Raw genomic sequence first — 19,102 nt, forward strand, 5'->3', positions numbered from 1 at the left:
AGATTCACATAAACTTAGGGGAATATTCTTATTTCACATTGTTGTTTTTCACTTTCCAATGTAAAGATAATTAACCTTCTGAGGATCTGAATAAGGCGGTTTATGGCATGCCATCGGAATGCAAAGTCTAAAAATAAATGAATTTCTTAATAAGAAGGTTTGTGTCATCTAAATGCTGTGATGAACATAATTTGAGAAAACTGCGGTAAAGAAGTATTTCCCCCCCCCCCCCCTTTTTCATTTTCCATCCCTGACTAATACTAGTACTCCACTAATCCCCGTGTATAAAATCCCTTATTTTATTGAGTTACTGGTACGAAGCAAAAATTAAAAGAATACAAATAAACGGATAGAAAGATAGAATTTACCAAAGAACTAATTAGGAAAATTGAAGAACATTTGAATTCAAACACAAATACCCTTCAAATTAAATCCTATTCAACCCTAAATTATAGGATAATCATTAAGGGGAAGAATCCCTATAAAAGCCATCAATTTCATTTCAGTAAAAATGAAATTGAGATAAAACAATAAAGTAAAAGAAGAATATTGCGAAAAGAGAGAGATAATTTTATTGATTTTGGGATGATTAACAATGGGGTAAGACCCCTCTATTTATAGGGGGGAAATAATTTAGCCACACAATAACAAACTCTCTAAAAGATAGACATTCACTCTAAGTACAATTCTATTCATAACACTTCCCCTTGAATGTCTATTTAATAAATATGTGTGTCTCGTTAAAACCTTAACTAAAATAAAACCCAGTGAGAAAAATCCATTGAAGGAAAAAGAGTATACATATTTAGAAATACGCCTTTTAGTTGCCTCGTTAAAAATCTTGCAAGGAAAACCCAGTGAGACAAAACCTTGTAAGGAAAAAAGAGTACAAAGCGTATTAACTCCCCTAATAAGTGCATCAATTCACGTCTTTTGAGCCCTCGCATCCCAATCTTGTACACTAGCTTCTTGAAGGTTTGCGTCGGAAGAGATTTGGTGAACAAATCAGCCATATTATCACTTGAACGAATCTGTTGCACATTGATATCATCATTCTTTTGAAGGTCATGTGTAAAAAATAACTTTGGTGAAATGTGTTTTGTCCTATCTCCTTTTATGAATCCTCCCTTCAATTGGGCTATGCATGATGCATTGTCTTTATACAAAATCGTGGGTAGTTTGTCACACTTCAAACCACATTTGTCTCGAATAAGATGTATTATAGACCTCAACCATACACATTCTCGGCTTGCTTCATGAATAGCAATTATCTCAACATGATTAGATGAAAGCCACGATTGATTGCTTGGTCGATTGCCAAGATATAGCAGTGCCTCCACATATAAACACATAGCCTGTTTGAGATCGAGCCTTGTGTGGATCAGATAAATACCCAGCATCGGCATAACCAACAAGATCGGAACTGCAAATATTATCATAAAATAAGCCTATATCGGTAGTCCCTTTTAAATACCGCAATATGTGTTTGATTTCATTCCAATGTCTCCTTGTAGGAGCAGAGCTATATCTTGCTAAGATATTAACTGAAAAAGTTATGTCAGGCCTTGTAGTATTAGCAAGATACATTAGTGCACCAATTGCACTATGATATGGTACTTCAAGACTACGAAGCACTTCAGTCTTTTCTTGAGGTTGGAACGGGTCCTTATTCACATCAAGTGATCGAATAATCATCAAGTACTTAATGGATGAGCTCCATCCATATAAAATCGTTTCAATACCTTTTCCGTATAGGCAGATTGATGAACAAAAATTCCATTTTCCAAGTTGCTAAGAAAAAGGTAGAACCATAAATACTATCCGAAATAGTGAATGGTGCTTGATAATATTCCATTCCTTGAAAGCTTGTGAATACTAGAACCAGTGAAACGGTAGCTACTAAAGCGTAAACTACTCGTTTTTCCTTCCCCGCGAGTATAGCAAGATGAGCCCAAGTTATGGCATCTCTGATTGTTCAATTTGCAAACCGAGACATAATTTTATATTTTCGAGATCTTTCGTCTTGAATTCCTTCTTTAAATAATCAATTGCCTTTTAGAGTTTTGTATGAGTTCCAATAAGGTTTATGTTATCAACATATAAAGCAAATACAACAAACTCCAATGTTGTTTTCTTTATAAAAATACATGGACAAATGGTATCATTTATATAACCGTCCTTTAATAAGTACTCACTAAGGAGGTTATACCATATTCTTTATGGTTGTTTCATACCATACAAAGATCTTTGCAATTTAATTGAAAATATTTTTCGGGACTTTGAATTATGTGCATCGGGCATTTTAAATCCTTCGGAAATTTTCATGTATATCTCATTATCAACTGAGCCATAAAGGTAGGTTGTAACCACATCTATTAAATTCATGTCAAGATTTTCATGGACAACAAAACTAATGAGATAACGAAACGTTATTGCATCCATAACAGGTGAATATGTCTCTTCATAATCGACACCAAGCCTTTGTGAAAATCCTTGTGCAACAAGGCGTGCCTTATATCTTTGTATCTCATTTTTCTCATTCCGCTTACATACAAAAACCCATTTATAGCTAGCAGGATTAACACTATTTGGTGTTTGGACTATAGGACCAAAAACTTCATGTTTCGCAAGTGAATCCAACGCTGATTGGATTGCTTCTTGCCATTTTGGTCAATCACGTCTTTATCGACATTCTGTAGCAGATTGAGGTTCAAGATCCTCACTATCTTGCATAATGCTAGACACAACATTATATGCAAAGGCATAATCCACCACTATATCAGTTCGATTCGAATTCGTCTCATTATCGATTGGATTTATTGATAGTTCCTTATTTTCTTGAGTATCAGGCTTAGTGATTTCCTCATGAATCTCAGGATTGGTTAATTCGTGGATTTCTTCATGAGACTCTTTCGTAGTGTCATCTTGATCCTTTGCTTTTCTTTTTCTAGGATTCCGATCCTTAGAACCCAATGGTCTGCCATGCTTTAAGCGTGTTTTTGACTCATTAGCTATGACACTAGAAGATTGTCCAAAAGGGACATCAATACGGATTGGAACATTCTCTGCAGAGATATGTGATTTTGTTATCCTTTTCAGATCCGAAAATACATCTGGCATTTGATTTGCTATTTTTTGCAAATGGATAATCTTTTGCACTTCTTTTTTACAAATAGAGGTACGTGGATCAAGACGAGACAATTATGAATTTTATTTTCCATTTGGTCTCACCATTTTCTCCCACTAATTATGGGGAAAATGTATCATCGCATCGGCAATCTGCAAATCAGGCAGTGAACAATTCTCCCGTTAATATTTTGAGGTAGCGTGGAGGGCGATTCAAATCCAACATATATGCCTAACCTTCTTTGGGAACCCATCTTGGTGAGATATGGTTGTGCTACATGCACATATACTGTGCATCCAAATATTCTTAAATGGGATATATTAGGTTCATGACCCAAAACTAATTGCAACGTGGAATATTTATTATAATTTATCGGTCTGAGACAAACTAGCATTGATGCATGCAAAATTGCATGACCCCAAACAGAAGTGGGCAACCTCGTTTTCATAAGTAATGGTCTTACTATTAATTGCAGATTAATCAGAGATTCTGCAAGGCCATTTTGAGTGTGAACATGAGTTACATGATGTTCCACTTTTATCCCAATTGATAAGCAATAATCATTAAATGCTTGGGATAAAAACTCAACAACATTATCAAGTCGAATAGACTTAATTGGATTATCGGAAAATTGTGCCCGTAATCGAATTATCTGTGCCATTAATTTTGCAAAGGCCAGATTGTGAGATGAAAATAGGCACACATGAGACCATCTAGAGGATGCGTCTATTAAGACCATAAAATATCTAAACGACCCATTAGGTGGATGAATAGGTCTACAGATATCCTCTTATATACGTTCCAAAAATGTAGGGGGCTCAATCCCAACCTTTATTGGAGATTGTAATAATTAACTTACCTTGATAACAAAAAGTGCAAGAAAATTTATTATTGAAAAGAATCTTTAAATTCTTTAATGGATGCCCATTTGAATTTTCTATAATTCGTCTCATCATAATTGATCCAGGATGTCCCAATCGATCATGCCAAAGTACAAAAGTATTGGATCCAGTAACCTTTTGGTTTACGATAGAATGTGCCCCAATTGCACTAATTCGTGTCCAATAGAGGCCACCAGATAAAGATGGGAACCCTTTTCTGGCCAAAGACATTTTTGGTAACGATGAGATATTCAAGATTATTCTCATCTATTGTCTCAATATGATATCCATTTCGGCGGATATCTTTAAAACTCAACAAGTTTCTTCTAGACTTGGAGGAGAATATTGCATTATCTATGACAAGTATTGTTCCCCTATGCAGAGTTAGAGTAGCTTTTCCACAACCTTCAATTAGATTACTACTACCAGAAATTGTAGTATCATTTGCCTTACACATATTTAAATGAGAGAAATATATCTTCTCTTTGAATATTGTATGTGTCGTACATGAATTAACTAAACAAATATTTTTTTAAAGGATGACCTTTGATCCAAAGTTGTTTTGTGAGATATCCATATTTTCTTCCCATGGTTTGACATACAAAAAAATATATGATTAAATATTAGTATATTCTTATCGATTAAATATATTCATGAATTTATTCAAACATTTAACAAGGGATTTTTTTGTGAATGAATGAATATGCTAATAATGAGAAAGATAAGAACATTTAGTAGAATTAGTTACCATACACCTAAATAATACGATAACATAGTGTGAAATTGCAATTGGAAGAAAAGAAAACAAACTAATTTAAAAATTAGTGTTACTTACTGCATTTCAGTAGATGATTTGATTATAGATTGGTATTAATGTGAAATGATTTTCTTCCCGTTGTAAAAGAGAAGATGAATAGTAATGACTACAATTTTTGACTTTTATTTTATATCCCTTTACGTGTTTGAACCAAAGTGTTATTACGACCACGAGAAACCAACGTGTTCAAACGTATTTGAACGAGCAAATATTGTATAAAACAAATATTAGAACTATATTTAATTATAATGAACTAACACTATTTCATAAATCAAATAATACTAATTGATACTAATGATTACTACTCATGTAAAAAACTATGATTACATGCTATTTATTCACTAGCTACTACGAATAGGCAAGAAAAAAATTAAACTACTCAATCATCTTTAATCAAGGATACATCACCGATCAAGTAGTCTATTCTTCCATTAGGATACTCAAAGAAGTCTGCCACATCCAAGTGGATGATGTCAAATTCATTATCAAAGATAAAATTGGCTTCAAGGCCTTTATTCTTTAGAGATGCTTGATAAAGCTCAACCAAATATTTTGGTGTACGACAAATATTTGCCAATGCTCTTTCGCACTATAATGATAGCATTCAGTTTCTGAACCCTCTGCCTTTGGCTTCTCATATTTCCCTTTCCACTTTTTGTGGTTATTTTTCTTTTAGAGGGAAATTAATACCAGGAAAATTTCTTCCTTGGCCATGGCCACGACCTTTTCCACGCTTAGCATAATGGGAATACATCTCATCTACTTCAGCCAATGGTGTAGATCTAGTGGGTCGATTATCGTGATTTCTCATGAGCAATTCATTGTTTCATTCAGCCACAAGGAGAAGACAAATCAACCTAGAGTACTTCTTGAAACCTTTCTCCTTGTACTACTATTATAGGATCATATTGGAGGCATGAAACGTTGTGAACGTTTTTTCAAGCATATCATAGTTTGTGATACTATCTCCACAGAGTTTCAATTTAGAAGTAATTCTGAACATCGCAAAATTATATTCAGAAACAGACTTAAAGTCTTGGAGCCTCAGATGAGCCCAATCATATCGTGCTTGTGGAAGTGTGACCAACTTCAAGTTATCATATCTTTCCTTCAATCCATTCCACAAAACAAGTGGATCTTTGACTGTGAGATATTCAATTTTCAACTCTTCATCAAGGTGATGGCGCAAGAAAATGAAAGCCTTAGCACAGTCTTGGGTAGATGCTTTATTTTTATCTTTAATGGCGTCTCCAAGACCCATTGCATCTAAATGGATTGCAGCATCCAACACCCAGGTCATATAGTTCCTGCCCGAAATTTCAAGGTCAACAAACTTTCTTTTCATAATATCGGTCATAATTAAAAGAGGAGAAAAATTATACCTTAGTCTTCTAAAGAGCTTCTTGAGACGGTAGAGTCTCGTGCTGATAACGTGAAATAAAATAATAAAGTAAAAGAAGAATATTGCAAAGAAAAGAGAGAGATAATTCTATTGATTTTGGGATAATTTACAATGGGTTAAGACCCCTCTATTTATAGGGGGAAATGACTTAGCCACAACGTAACAATCTCTCTAAAAAATAAACATTCACTCTAAGTACAATTCTATTCATAACAGAAATTTATATATATATTAAAGCAAGAAAGTTACCATATATAATTGACATTATGGTTAAACCAAGTGGCAAGCTAATAAATATCAATAGTTTATGGTAACTTTATTCTATATTTGACTAATTTAGTTAAATATATATATATATATATATATATATACGGAATTTGAATTAAAAGATAATTTTGAATTTATAGATAAAGTTCTAAAATTCGAATTTAAATTAAAAATAAAATTTATCTTTTTTATCATGTTATCATACTTAATTCGGTTAATGATCATATACAATCATGTTAGGAACTTTTGTTATTTTATATAATTATTTAAATACTACTTTGCCTCTAGCAAAAAAAAAAAAACTACTCCATATAACTATAAAACTCTTTCACATTTAAAATCTTATAAGTACAGTTCTTTGAAACACTGTAGCTAGATTTGAATAAAACGAAATTCTTTTAAAATAAATATAATATATAGGGTACACGTCTATGTTTATCTAAATAACAAAAAAGAGTTTACAAAACCAAATAAAAGTTTACTTACATATATAATAAAGTAAACATACATGTTGGAGAAAGAAACATCACAAAATCAGTCAATATTAAAAAAAAAAGTTGTTTCTTTTTTCTTTTTGAGAATATTTGTTTTAAGAGTCAATTTGTATAAATGGACATCAAACAAACAACAAAACTTTGGCTATACAATTGCTATCATTAATTTTAATTTAGCACATTTAATGGTATAAGCTGAAACCCCTTCATTTAGCTGTAGTCAAGCCAATATTGCAAGGATATAATATTTTTTTCGTTGAAGAATATTAGTATTGAATCATTAGATTATGTGAAAGGTTTTTTTTTCAAACTCAAGAAGAGATAAATTGGTTTCTAATTGATAGTTTCTATAGCGACTTTTAAGTGTAACAAAGAGTATATATAAAGAAAAAATTGGTATAACGTGATATATATTTTTTTAAATGTAAATAAATTATTTCGATTTTTTTTGCTTTTTTTAATTTAACGATAATAAAAAGAAAAGATATTTTTGAACATTAGTAGGGAGTTTTAAAACTATTATAATAGAAGTTATATCATGGATAAACTCAAAAAACCAAAATCTTATGGAATATTTACATAATATCCGGTCATATTTATTGTTTACTTCTTATAGCTAATATAAATAGATGATATACCAACAACAGATGATTATACACATATTATATATGGATTATATATAAATAACACATCATTCAATTTTTTTTAATTTAAGTGGTCGGGTGAGCACCTATTTAGCTGATTAGATAAAGCCAAAAGAAAAATATGAAATAATTTCAACCAAAGACTAAAAATATAATTAAAGTTCATATGTAGATAATTTTTATTAAAACTCATCCTTTTATAGTGAAATAAATTAATTTTTTTAACAACAGAAATAATGACATAAAAATAAGATAAAACAAAATAAATATTGAAAAAAATATTAGAAAAATCTAAAAAAATTTGAGTATAAAAAATTTGAAAGTTAATCTCATCGATTTCAAATATTTTTTTTCAACTCAAATACATAGATTATAAGATAAGGATATTTTCGATTTTTTTTTAATTTATATTATGTGTCGTTTTTAAAAAATCACTATTACTAACAAACTCATATGATATTTGAATTTGAATTAGAATGCAATTTGAGTAGTTTGCATTGAGGTTAAGCCAAGTATAGTGTCGAAAGATAAACTACTCGACAATTTTAAGATAATATATGCAATGTTTTATAATAATAATCAATTAATTTAATAGTTAATAATTCAAAGAACAAAATATTTGTATATATAGGATATTAAAAATTCAAATTCTGGAGCTAGATATATCGATAAACTTAAAGTGGAGTCATACTGAAATAAATCCGGCCAAAGAATTATTTAAACTTTTAGATAGCCGATTAAAGTGAATTTTAAATTAAGAATAATATCTTCACTTGCATCATTATAAAGATAATTATTATTATAATATATATAATGTTTTAGAAATTGAAATTTCAAAATAGAAATATTTTTTGAAAGATAAAATCATTCCAACTAAGAGTTCAAGTCGTAGTATAAGAGTCACGTCGTAATCAAAGAATCGTTTATATCATGTCAACCTTTGTGCTTTTCCATAAATATGAGTTATTATTTTACTTTGTGGCTATTTTTAAGTTCCAATGACACCAATGAGAATAATGCAAAAATAAAATTATCACTACGAGAATTGAGAAAATGTTAGTATTTTTTCATGTAGTGTTTCTTAATTAATATCTGATGATTATCTATAATTATTTAGAAGATTTAAATGTTAAGGTTATTTACATATAATTCAAATAAATCAGATATTTAACATGGTTAATGTCAAATATCAAAATGGATTAAAAAAATTCACTAGCTAAAGAATTTTTTTTATATTTTTAGATAGCCAACTGAAATGAGTTTTGAATCAAGAATAATATTTTCATTAAATTATTATTAAAATAATTATTATTGAAAAATAATATTTTAGAAACTGAAATTTTAAGAAAGAAATATTTTTTAAGATATATCAACACACCAAATAAGAGTTCAAGTAGTAGTAAAAGAGTTAAGTCTTATCCAAAGAGTCATTCATTGCCTCAACATTTGATTGTTTTGCCATAAATATGAGTTATTATTTTGCTTCCTGACTATTTTTAGGACCGGCAAGAATGGTATCAAAAAAGAAAAATAGAAGAAATTGTTAACTTTTTTCATGTAGTTAATATCTAATGATTATCTATATTTATTGAGAAAGTGTAAATTTTAAGATTATTTACATACAATCAAAATAACTTAAATATTTGACATGATTAGTGTTTGCGCATCCGCGCGGGTACTAATACTAGTTTATTTATAACACTCACTCAAGGAATTCATAATTACAATATCAAAATACGCTAAGTCTAAAATAAAAACATTAAGGACTATTTATACTAAGGAGCTAAGTATTACGACTGATGCCTCAGGATCACGTCGTTCACCAAGTGTATTTGATGTGGAACCTAATATGCAAACCATTGTAACTGATATATTAAATATTTTAAGTGAACTAAAAGTGAAACAACATTTTAATTGTAACTAACCACATTCGAATAAAGAAAGGGGTCAAAGGATAGACTTCAATTGTTGGTCAAATTACACATGTAGCTCCCCCGTTATAAAGTAGCCTCCAATTAGAATCAAAGTGATCGATGACTATCAAGATTGTATCAGTTACTCTACCCATTGATTTAAAATTTTGAATTGAATGCTTAATACTTTAAAGTGGCTGATAGAGATCTCGAGTTCAAGTTTCAACACCACCCTTTATGGAATTTTTTTTTCCACGTATTTGGCTAATGAAAAAAAAAACTCAACCGCATGTGCATCGTGGGGAAGACATTTTTTAGCAATTAAAATTGTGTTTTCTCTATAACTCTGAATATTTAAGTATAAGGAAATGCTAAAAGAAAGTTTCACTCAAACTAATACAATCCTAGACAGTAAATTCAATTGAAGCCTTAGCTTAAGAGTGCATTATGAGCTACTTTTTTCCTTTTATCCCTTAATTTAGAGCCAGAAGTTCAAGGAAGTGATATTTAATGGAAAAGAATACAACTAAAGTTTAATGGACAAATATTGCCCAAATAATGGAGTAATAGATTTCTTAGGCGGATGAAAGAAAGGAGGTTTGTATAGGGAATAATTTGAAGAAGTTGATCAGTAACATGCACGATTAAATGTATGTATTTTTTTTTGTTTCTGTAAATGTATGTATCCAATGAAAAAAAAGCTAGTTTTTAAGAGAAATTGAGGAAAAGGGCAAATTAGTATGTTTTTAAGCTACAAATTAAGTTTTTAAGATGTTACATTACATGTCAGGAAATGATCGATTTTCATGCAATATTTGAACCACAAAAATAAATATATATATATATTCCAAGCCGAAACTTCAAGGAAATTTTGTGAAATTTACGTAAGTTTTTTAAGTAAGTTGAGCAACAAATATTTTAAAAAGAATGATGCCATATGTTTATCAATTTAATGTATTCTAATATACTAAGTGTGAATAAAATATTTTCCAAGATTAGTGTCCTTGACTGTTCTATATTTTCCTTGTTTTTTTTTTTCATTTTTACCCTAACCTGAACGTTTCTATGAACTAACGTTTACTGAGGCACCTAAAGGAGTGGCCTAATAATGATGAGGTTTGTTCAAATTGCAGCAAAGACAAAAAAAAACTACTTCATCCATTTCAACTTGGACATATTGTGTTTACCAAGAGTCAAACTGTAAAATTTGACCTATATATTAAATTTCTTATTTATTATATTGATGTGAGAAAATTTGAAACTTATAGTACTATATTTGTACAGTTTTTGAAAATCTAAATTTTAATTTTAAAATACTGAGTTGAATTAATCTAATTTAATTTTAGATATTAGTCAAATTGATTCTCGATATTTAAGTAAAATATGTTATTTAAATTAAAATAGAAGGAGTATTCTCATCTATCCAAGCTTTGATGGACACTAACGCACAAGTCCGAACATGATAATTATAATAATAACAATAACTCCGCCTCAATCTAAACAAGGTGGACTATGAATTCTCACTTGTCTATCTAAACAGAAGACGCACGTCATGTGAGCCAAATTAAAAAGTTCGCTATTTGTCCCCTTCAAACCATGAAGATGCCAACAAAAATCATACAAAAGGAAACTTCACGATAATAAAGCAAACATTTGAGTTTCTTTACTGTGAAGTATACCCAAAAAAAAAGGAAAGCTGAGAATACTATTCTAATATTTATTCTTTACTTCAGTATTAAGAGCTTTGAAAATCCGAATTAATTCTGTCTGATATTATTGCTGTAATATTACCGGGAAACAACGATGAGACTGCCATTTGTAATAGTTATTATCCTCCTTCACAGCCATCTTCTTCAGGCGCAATTATCCTCTCGCTTTCTCCTTCCTTCAGGTAAATTTATTTACTCTGTTGCCTGTTGGTTTCTAAGCTACCTTCTTTTTCTTTTAATTCGAGTTAAATTGTTTCTGTAGTTTGTTTTCTCAATTTTTAGTTTTAGATTAATATGTTTCCGTATTAGTCATAAGGTGAACTAAAGAAGTACTTAATTTAAAGGTCGTTTATCTTCTATTTGCATGTTTTAAAAGAATCACACTGTTTTCGTACTGAGTTTAAGAAAATTTGATGCTAAATTGATTAGGAAATTCATGCTGAGGAAAAAACATAATGTTCTACGGGTAAAAAGGTAGCGTTGTGCAGAAGGTATCCCGTGTTTACTCTAGAGTCGGGAGAAGGGCCACACCCCAAGGAGTATAATGTAGACATCATACCCTAATGTAAGCATTGGAGATTACTTTATCACGGCTCGAACTCGCGATTTATATAGGTCACACGAAAACTACTTTACCGTTGCTCTAAAGCTTCCTTCTATAATATTTATGGGTAATTTTTTTGTTGTTGTTGAGAAATTAGGATAGTTTATATATTAATTTACTAAGGTCAAGGTGAAGGTTTTTTCCAACATATTGCAACGTTCTATGTGTAACTAATTACAAAATTCTGCTATATACGTACATGGTTTTCGAGCAAGGTGGAAGAAAACACAATATAAAAAATATAAAAGGAAGAAAAGAAAATAAAAAAGTTAAATAGAAGAAAGGAATATATAAGCTATACTTTGTGTAAAAAGTATATAATTCAATGATAGCTCTCTCAATAGAACAAAATAAAGGAAATATGAAATTACTAATTAACCACTAGAATATATACTGATTTTCATACTCTACTAGCTTAACTTAACATGCATTTAATTTTGTAGATCAATTAATTATGCCAACTGAAATTACCCTATTAACCACAAAAATAAATCTACTAGTAATTATTTTTGATACTACTTTACTAATTTGAATTGACGAGACATGTTCAATTTGAGATAAAATATGTTTTAGACTTCATGGTTTTAAATCTCTAATGTAGTCACACTTTTCTATAACAACCTTATTTGTTCCGGATTTTTTTTAATCGGTATAGCGAATTGCTGTTATAAAGAACATATATATATATATATATATATATATATATATATATATATATATATATATATATTATTATAAAAGTGGGAAGCTCATAAGTTAAAAGTTGAATTACCAAATTACCCTTCTAAATGACGTAAATATTTTATTTAAGAAATACATAAAATTAAAAAGAAGCTAATATATTTAAAGTGTCCTTTCTTAAAAGTTGTGTCCATTCAATTTAGGGAAGGAGTCTGCCCTATTGTGATTGAAATTGAATGTTTACGGCCATAATCAAATTTTACTTAAAAAAATTAAAAATGTATTAACTCTCAATATTGATTTATAATTTGGAAAAACTAATTATGGGAAGCCCAAAACTCAAAAAGTAAATTACTTAAATACTCTTTAAATAATTTAAACTATTTAAATAAAAATACCAATTTATTTGAAGGGATGCAATTCTTTATGTGAGTATTAGTTACTACTATTGTTTAACAGTTGCTGCCTTTTAAATAGAAAAGTGAAACAGTTGGCCTTAAAGCTAATGGGAGAGGGAGGAAACAGATATCAAATCAAACTCTTTACATTGCCTAATAAGCTTTATCAATTATGGTAAGGTTACTTTCGTTTCTATACTTGTTTAACTATAAGATACGGTAATCTCCTCTATTTCTCTTTTGAGTTTGTTTTTCTTTTGATTATTTAATTGATAAATAATTATTTATAGAAAAAATTGTTGTTAGTATTATTTATTTGTTTTCATGTACTATTACTTTTTCTAACAATATAATTATCATCATCATCACATTGCTGCAAATATAGTCCATTTCCCCTAAATTTTTAAACCTTAGTATTACTTATTTTACTTCAGATATTGGTGATAACTAAAAAAAAATTCCCTCTACAATAGCAATATCTAATAATCTGATAAAAGCACTTGACAAATACATTAAGTCGTCATGCAAATCCACATGAAGTAGGTGCTGGGGAATTAAGCCCTATTTATAAAGCTCTAGATATCAATTATTCAGGCTTAATATTCGAAACAACCATGAATAATTACTACTTCCTCTGTTCAAAAAGATTGAGTAAAATAATCATTTTGAAACGGAAGAAGTATAAGTTTCTCTATTATTATGGCTACAAAGAGAAACAAACTTAGATGAGTAATATCAAAGAGAAAATAATTTGTATTACCCAAGAAATACTGCTAATAACAAGCAACTCATATCAGACATAAACTATCCTTCAATCTCTATACAAAAATTTAAGCAAAATCAAGGATTTGTAAAGGTCAAAAGAGTTGTCACAAATATTGGTAATTCTCCAAATTCCACATATTGTTCCACCTGGTTTGATGGGAAGAAAGTACCTCAAAGCAACAAAATTGGAATTTTAACGTGGTCACATAGATCTGATAAAGCGAGATATATCGTATTTGCAGTGAGCATTAAAGAGTTTACAATTTGTATTTTGTTGAGGGAGGAGATATCATTGTAACTTGTAAGATATTCTGATCCCTAGCTAATTTACAAATTGAACAAAATAATGTCAATTTTCAGTTCGAATAGTGTTCTTCTAAACTCTTGATATTTTCTAGCTTTTGCTATTTATGAAACTATGAAGCATAATATTTTATTTTCATGCATTTCTCTCTTTTTCAATGAAGATAAATACTCCTTCCGTCTAATTGCAGCTTTAGCTCTTTTAATGTCCATTTAGAAGGAAAAAAATATCGCTTACTAAATATAGAGGTAACTTAGTAAGCTATTCCTTTAAAAAAAATAAAACTTAAAGATTATATATATGAATTTATGGTCAAAGTTAATAAGTTTGACTCTCGAAATTCGAAAAGTATTATCCTTCTTAATACAAAGGGAGTACTACTTTAATACTAACGGTATAGTTGGAAACAATTGATAATTAAATTTAATTTTGAATTCCTAAGATGACAATTATTTTAGGATAATTTTTTGAGTTAAAACAACAATTAAAATGGGACGGAGGAAGTAAAGCCCATGGACAGACAATCTTCAATGTTGGTTTGTATCCAGCACTCATTTTTTTGACATGGTCCTCTTTACGTACACTTTTAAGAGAGGATATCAATTTCATTAACAAGAGTCCTTGTAGTGATAATACAACATCTGAAATGAAGAAAAGGAACTTACACTAGGAATATCATCTATAAGGTAGTATTGATTAGGTGGGATACACTTCATTACATGTTTGTACCTCGTACGTTCAAAATAAGTTTAAAAAAACTTATTTGCCTAATTTTATTGTTCATCATCATTTATAGCCTGTTCGGGCAAGCTTCTTTTTAGCCAAAAGAGATTTTTTTATTGTTGTTGCCAAAAGTGCTATTTTTCAAAGTTGAGGTGTTTGACCAAGCTTTTAGAAGGGAAAAAAGTACTTTTGAGTAGAAGAAGTTTTTGAGAAACAGAAAAAAAATAAATTCTTCCCAAAAACACTTTGAGAAAAGTACACTTAAAAGCACTTTTAAAAGCCCAAATGCTAATTGTTGCTCAAAAGTATTTTTTAAATTAATTAGTCAAACACAAACTGTTTCTCACCAAAACTACTTTTTTACAAGCACTTTTGAGAAAAACACTTTAAAAAATAAATTGATTTTAGAAGCTTGGTCAAATTGGCTATTAAACAATATCTGATCATCGTGATCTAGACAAACAAGTCACGATATGACGTTCCACGACATTAATCATTCAAATAAACTTATAATTATTTGCTCATAGTCATTATTTTATAATTCTTTTTACATAACTAGGAATACACGTGCAGCGCACGTGCCGAAAAACTAGTATATATATATATATAATAACATAGTATAGAAATTGATTACAGAAAAAGCTTAACTTTTATACGATGTTATATAGAAGTCTGACTGTAGATGTAATTTAAACTTAACGATTTTAATTAATTGCCACTTATTACATTATGTGCCTTCAACAGAAGAAAAATTGTCAATCCGCGTAGACGAAGTTGTGACGGTCAATAAACGTGGAGGTGGTGCAGCTGGTGGGCACGGTGGTGGTCACAGTGGCGGCTCAGGAGGAAGAGCATCGCGCGGCGGTGGTTCAAGAAAGTCACCTTATACTGCTACAGCAGGTGTGATCCCAGTGTACGCAGCTGGAGCTATGAACCATCACAATATCAACAGAAGTCACAATCATAATGCTGGCACTACCCTCAACTGCATTTGTTTTTCTTCCTTGCTTTTTATCGTCAGTATGCTTATTATTGTATGGGTCCAAATTTGAACAATCAACGACGAACGGCGAGGTCCTCGTAACCTAACGTCCTGCAGAGGACGACCTTAAGACAAACAAAGAGATTGTACGACCCCTGTAATAATATAGGCCCATTAGGGGACATTAAGAATATTCCTTTGAATATTCTTTATAACTTGCCTTTTACGGCTTAGAAAGGTTTTACTCCCTATATATATAGTGAACAACAACTTTGTACAGGGGAGACTTCTGGATTGATTCATAATACTCGCTGCAAATTTGCTTAGATAAACGAGTGAGAAGATTCATTGTAGGAGTTTCATCGATATATATAAAAAAAACAGTCTTGTTATCCGTCCTCTCCTTATTCGCCTTTCGTTCTACAGATTATTATACTTAGCTAAGATTTACCCATTCATCTTTGATTGATTTGTTCAAAAAGGTTTCGATATCTTTGAGTCAAACAATTTGGCGCCGTCTGTGGGGATTTCTATAGCTGAAATCATAGTTTCATCTAGATTCTTGAAAGAAATAATCAGCTCTCTTTATCTTCACAAAGGCCAACAATAGCAGGAAAGAGAGAAGCAAGGCTAAAGGCAATAGTAGGTGTCACAAACAACCTCCTGAATTCCCTCAACGAAGCCAGTGGAGAAGACAATGAAAATGCAACGCCGAGCGCTACACCTGAGGGAGAGATCTTACCCCCCTCCCGTACGAGGGTTTAACGGTCTTGCACGAGAGGGAAACCTCAACATCCGTAGTAGGAGAAGAACCACTGGCCGTGAAAAGACTATTAGAAGAATGGTTGACAAACACCTTGAGCAACATGCTCGAGAAACCCGTTCAGAGAGATATCGAAGACACATTACCCGCAACCGTTGCCGATGAGTCAGACACTACACGAACAGGTAACACCTATACTGCTGCCGATGCAGGCAACGATGCACTTACAACCATCTTAAAGAAAATGGAAGAGATGGAAAATGAGAACAAAACACTCCGCGACCAGATGAAGGAACATCAGGAAAGGGTTGATAAAATACTAGGCGCTCCGAAGTTGTTACCAAAACGTGATGTGGGCCGATTCATCGAACAACCATATAGTGAAGGGGCAGCTCCCCATTCTATTCCGAAGACCTTCAAAATGACGCCATATTTGAAAATATATGATGGCACCACGGACCCGGAGGATCACTTGATCCATTACGTTACCGCAGTAAAATGTAACGATCTATCAAAAGAATAGGTGTCATCTGTATTGCTGAAAAAGTTTGGCGAAACTCTGACAGGGGGAGCATTGACATGGTATTCACAACTACCAGCGTGATCGATATCAACGTTCAAAGAGATGGCAGATAAGTTCGTCACCGCTCACGCGGGAGCGAAAAAGGCAGAGTCAAGGGTCAATGATATATTCGCCGTCAGGCAAACGACAGGCGAGGGACTTCGGGATTCCTAGCCCGATTCAATAGGGTAAGGATGAGCTTACCAAACCTGTCAGAAGTGATGACGGTAGCAGTCTTTCAAAATGGGCTAAGCAGAAATGGGTCAAAAGCAACCAAAAAACTACTAAGTAGACTCATGAAGTATCCCCCTACCACGTGGGAAGAGATCTATAATGCCTATTGCGCCGAAGTGAGGGCAGACGAGGATGACTTGAATGGCCCGCTCCAGCGATTAACATTGGTCCAAATCGAGACAAGGAGAGATCACTGCAACGACAGTCGAAGGGATCAACTACCACATTTCAATCGAGAAAGGCACCAGCCATATATCCAAACATCCAATCCACCTCCTCCACAACATGGAGACGTCATGCCTCGACACATCAAACCCCCCCGAAACGAAAGAGATATGCCTCCACTGTTATCTGCTCATACTTTTGTGTTTCTCCTTCAGAAATAGTGTACGCATTGGAAAAGCTCGGCATGAAGGTGCAGTGGCCGCAAAAGATGAAGTCGGATCCGAGCACCAGGAGGTCGAACGTTCTGTGCAAATTCCACCAGGAAAGAGGACACAAGACCGAGGACTGCATAGGTCTACGACAAGAAGTGGTAAGAATGTTAAACCAGGGATACCTGAAAGAACTGCTGAGCGATCGAGGACGGGCCAACTTCGCTTGCGGATGCGATCAACCTCAGGGACCTCCAAAACCTCCATCACCTGCCCGTACTATACAGATGATCATTGGTGGCGGTGACGATACGATAATCAACCATGTGAAATTCACCACCACACACAAACTCAAACGGATGTCGCCCACGAACGGTATGACGGCCTCGAAGATAGTATCATTTTCGATAAGTCAGATTCCAACGGTTTGTCTTTCCCTCACTATGATGCTTTGGTTATAACTTTACGCATAGCGGATACCGACGTAAAAAGAATAATGGTGGATGACGGAAGCGGCGCGTGTATTATTCACCCACGAGTTCTCATGCAGATGAGGCTCGAGGATAAAATAATACCGTGTTGCATAACACTAACATGTTTTAATAATGTAGTGGAATGAACCTATGGAGAGATAGTGTTACCCATCCTAGCAGGAGGAGTCACCCTGGGGACGACATTCTACGTCATGAACTAGCAAACAACCTACAATTCCATCATAGGACATCCCTGGATACACGCCATGCGAGCTGTCCCGTCAAGTTTCTATCAAGTAAACAATTTTTCCAACCCATAGGGTATATTCAGCATCCGAGATGAGCCACGTACCGCCCAAGAATGCTACCGGATCACCCAAGATTGCACACACACCAAATAACTAAAAGGGTCAAGTGTGAAGGCATAGCAATCAGCCATGTCGGGAACCAAACCCAATATACAAGTGGAGGCCATCAAAGACCCGGATGTCGTAGAAGCTTGCAAGGCAACCGTAGAAGATCTTGATCCCGTCTAACTGGACAACACCGATAGCACAAAAAAGGTTTATGTCGGACACAACCTCTCGGAACCAGGTAAATATTGTGAGTATTTAACTAACAACGCCGATTTGTTTGCCTTTTCCCACTCAGATATACCAGGAATCCCAAGGGATATCACCACACACAGGCTGAATGTCGATACTCTTTACCCGCCGGTATGGAAAATGAGGAGAAAGTTCAATGCCACCATCAATGAGGCGGTCAGCGAAGAGGTTGATAAATTGCTCGCTAATGGTTCCATCAGAGAGTCAAAATACCTCCAATAGGTCGCCAATGTGGTCATGGTCAAAAAGAAGAACGGGAAATGGTCGATGTGTGTCGACTTCACCGACCTGAACAAAGTACGCTCGAAAGATTCCTTTCCGTTAACACACATCGACCAGCTCATCGACGCAACAACAAGGCATGAACAATTGAGCTTCTT

At 32.7% G+C, this 19,102-nt stretch overlaps 1 long non-coding RNA gene across 1 annotated transcript; it reads left to right on the forward strand.

The window, feature by feature from the left end:
* Positions 1-11,116: 11,116 nt before the first annotated feature.
* Positions 11,117-16,039, forward strand: LOC104229084 (uncharacterized). The gene is made up of 2 exons (XR_011403972.1): positions 11,117-11,436; positions 15,474-16,039. It is a non-coding gene; the product is annotated as an uncharacterized lncRNA (long non-coding RNA).
* The last annotated feature ends 3,063 nt before the right edge of the window (positions 16,040-19,102 follow it).

Source organism: Nicotiana sylvestris, chromosome 11, assembly GCF_000393655.2.
Source record: "Nicotiana sylvestris chromosome 11, ASM39365v2, whole genome shotgun sequence".
NCBI lineage: Eukaryota > Viridiplantae > Streptophyta > Magnoliopsida > Solanales > Solanaceae > Nicotiana > Nicotiana sylvestris.